This window comes from Vulpes lagopus, chromosome 5 (assembly GCF_018345385.1).
Source record: "Vulpes lagopus strain Blue_001 chromosome 5, ASM1834538v1, whole genome shotgun sequence".
NCBI lineage: Eukaryota > Metazoa > Chordata > Mammalia > Carnivora > Canidae > Vulpes > Vulpes lagopus.
Window position 1 is genome coordinate 33,581,919 of NC_054828.1, and position 3,774 is coordinate 33,585,692.

The 3,774-nt window shown below is 46.2% G+C and overlaps 1 pseudogene; it reads right to left on the reverse strand.

Annotated features, from left to right (window-relative positions):
• Nucleotides 1-2,282: 2,282 nt before the first annotated feature.
• LOC121492323 lies at nt 2,283-2,464 on the reverse strand (annotated as a pseudogene).
• Nucleotides 2,465-3,774: the final 1,310 nt, after the last annotated feature.

A 3,774-nucleotide genomic window follows, 5' to 3' on the forward strand; every position in this document is an offset into this window, starting at 1 on the left:
AATTGAGGCACAGAGGTTAGCTGATTTGCCCAACGTTACACAGCTAGCGAATGGCAGAGCTGGAATTTAAACCCAAACAGCCTGGCTCCAGAGTCCATCCAACCAATTGAGTCCATGGGGCTGCCTGGTTAGTGGAAGCAGGCAATCAGTTACAAACATGCAATTTTGACTGAAACACTCATGATGGATGACACAGCTCACAGAGGCAAATCTGCATTAACAGGATGCCACAAGGGGCTGGTTAATTTGTGATTGTAAAAGGCTTTCTGTTGTACAGTTTGCTTTTTTCTGTAAGGACTGTTTTTATATGTTCGTGACATGGTGGGTTGGTTAAAGGGTTAGGAGCCGGTGGGGAGCATAGTGAAGCTAAGTGGGCTGAGCAGAGTGACACAGCCAGAGAGGTCAGCCCTGTTTTCTAGCTCCCAGCCTCTCCATCCTACCAAGCACTCTCCAAAACTATATTCTACATTCGCCTTCTGTACTTTCCTCCAGCACACTGGATTCCTTCCACATTTCAACAAGATTGCAAATCATCTCCTTTTCCCTCTAGAGAGAAGTGTCCTGTTTCTTAAGCAAGGAGCTAGACAGAGATGGTTAATTAAATTTTCAAGTCAGTAGGCAGTAGCTTCCTTACTTCCCTGACATGGGGGTCAGTACTCGTTCTTTAAAAAGAGCTTTGTAGAGACTCAGCAGATTCTGAATATAAGTTGGATGCTTGCCTGACCTGGGCTGGGGCAAAGGGCCTAGTTCCCACACTCTCCCTGCCTCTGCCCTACTCCCACCTCCTTACTCCTGGAGGAGCTCAGTACCTGCAGTATTCCTTCATCCAGGCAGAGGACCTGAGTGGGGACAAGGGTGGAGTCTGAGGGGTAGGTCATTACCTGCTCTGGAAGACGGAAGCCTCCTGAAATGAATGCCTTCTGGTGGATATATTCCTTGGTCAGTCATCACCAAGCCTATAATGGAGGCCAAGCCTGCCAAGGGGGCAAATACCAATCTACTTTCTGTTTCTTTTTTTTTTTTTTTAATTTTTTATTTATTTATGATAGTCACACAGAGAGAGAGAGAGGCAGAGATACAGGCAGAGGGAGAAGCAGGCTCCATGCACCGGGAGCCTGACGTGGGATTCGATCCCGGGTCTCCAGGATCGCGCCCTGGGCCAAAGGCAGGCGCCAAACCGCTGCGCCACCCAGGGATCCCTACTTTCTGTTTCTATGGATTTACCTATTTTGGATATTCCATATAAATGGACTCATACTATGCCTGACTTTTCGTGATTGGCTTCTTTTACTTAGCGTAATGCTTTTGGGGTTCATTAATACTAGCATATGTTAGGGTGTCATTTCTTTGTAAGGCTGAATAGTATACTGTTGTATGGATATGCCACATTTTGTTTACCTGTTCACCTGTTGATGCACACATGGGTCATTTCCACCTTTTGACTATTGTGAGTAGTGCCACTATGAACATTCATGCGCTTGTTCAAGGGTTTGTTTGAACACCTTTTCAATTCTTCTGGGTATGTTCCTAGGAGCAGAATTGTTGAGTCATATATTAATTCTTTGTCTACCTTTCTGAGAAGTTGCCAGATTCTTTTTCCACAGGAGCTGAATACAAATCCCCTTTTTATTGTCCTGTGTGATTCAAGGAGAGCTGAGATGCCACAGCTGTGCCCTTTACTGTTCCCAGGACCCCCAGGAGAATAGTCTTCACTGGTCTGGAATTGTTCCTGGGCCGGTACTCCGATGGCACAAAGTGACACCCAGGAATGATCACAGTTGAGAGAGCTATTGCCCCTCAGACCTATGAGGAGCCGTGTCCCAGAATAGCCTCTCTCTTCAGCTGCTGGGAGGGGCACTTCTGGGCAATATCCCTCAGTCTCTCTATTCATACTTTCTTTCCGGGCGGCCTCCTCCAGAGCATTGCTGAGAGATGGCAGGCTAATTTGGGCTGAATTTCAAGGAGGGTCAAGGCTGCGGAATGGTCTGTGTCTCCAAGACCTGGGCCTTTGGGTCCATCCATCATAAAATGTGGGAATGCCAACCCAGGAGACTGTAGAGAGAGTCAAACCAGGGCCAGGACATTTGGGCTTTATCTGCTGCCTACCCACCATGTGACCTTAAGTAAGTCCCTTTCTATCTCTGGGCCTCAAGTTTCTCAAGTGTCAAATGAGAGGGGGTGATGATCACACTGACCATCTTGGGGCTGGGTGCCTTCCAGCCCACCTTGCTCCCAAACTTTCCTTCTCTGAATCTTCATTAAAGTCTAGGATTTTGCAACTAGCCAGAGGCACAGCAATAATCCAAATCACCCACTCTGGCCCTTGTTCCCACTCTTGGTATGTGCGTGCTGGTTTTGACTGGCCATTGTGAGTGGGAGCTGAGTGCCTACTGAGGTTTTCAATTAGCAATAATTGCACCTCGGATAAACCTCATTGGCTACGATACTGCCGCTGTACAAAGCTTGAGTGCTTACTGAGGGCATTCGTTATTAGCACCAGGATCTTCCTGCAGCTACTCTACAAACAACAGTTGCCCAGCAGATGCATGATGAGATGTGCTCCCCACCACTGGCCTCAGTGATGTTGCAACTTGCAGGGGCTACATAGGGAAGTGACTTCCTATTTCAGCGCTCAGCTCACAGCTGTCAAGTTCATCTGCATCAATAGCAGCACTAAAAAAAAAAATAATAACACTGCTGGATGCCCCCACGTGCCCATTCCCAGGAGTCTTAGAAAGCCGAGTAGCATTTGAGGTGCTTGTTTGTTTTTCATACACATGCAAACATCTGTCATGAAACCTGGCCTTCACAAACAAAGTATCCATCTGAGAATGCCTTTCTCTAATACTCTATTATTCTAATCAAATGTTCACTCTATTTTTACAACTTATATAGTGTATTTGACACACCCAAAGTGCTATAATAGAGTAAGATGTATTGTTTCTATTGCTATTGGTATTTTGATTACCCAAATCTTACAAATCCAACAGATGTAAGTGATGATTTTCTAATTTCAGGGTTGTTGTTTTTTTTAAGATTTTATTTATTTATTCGAGAGAAAGAGATGGAGCACAAGCATGGAGGAAAGGGAGAAAGAGGCTCTATATTGAGCAGGGAGCCCAACTTGGCGTTCCATTCCAGGACCCTGTGACCATGACCTGAGCCAAAGGCAGGTGCCTAAGTGACTGAGCTACGCAGGCACCCCTCTGATTGCAGGTTCATAATGATTCTCAATACCTAAATATTTGTAAGTTTCCATATAGAAAATCTAATGCTCTTGAACTGGTCTTCTGATTATGACATGATAGAAGCCAATGCCTGGACACCCTCTCTCTCTGTAGGAGGGGAGGCATGTGTGGTTTGGGGAATGTTCTATGTCACAGATTTTCAAAGGGCCAGTAAATTGCTTTATTGAAAGATGGGTTTTATGTGATCCCTGGGGCTCCATTGCCCCATCCCCTTGATGTCCTCTCAGGAAGCAGATGTTACCAAGGCTACCGATGGGGTAAGGGCCCTTGACCACAGGCAACACCAAAAGGCCTTGGTAATGAAAGGCAGAGGAGGGTGGGCAAGGCCATGGTAGAGAAGATGGGCACTAGAACTCTTGCTCTTTTAGTGCTATTGATGTTGACAAAGTATGCAAGAGATAGATGAGGGGGGTGGGCATAGGGGGATGACTAAATGACCCCTAAGCAGTTCCTGACCCTGAGACCCTAGGCTCTGTGGGAAAAGCTATTAATTAGGACTGCAGCCCCTGAGGATTTTGTGCCAGAT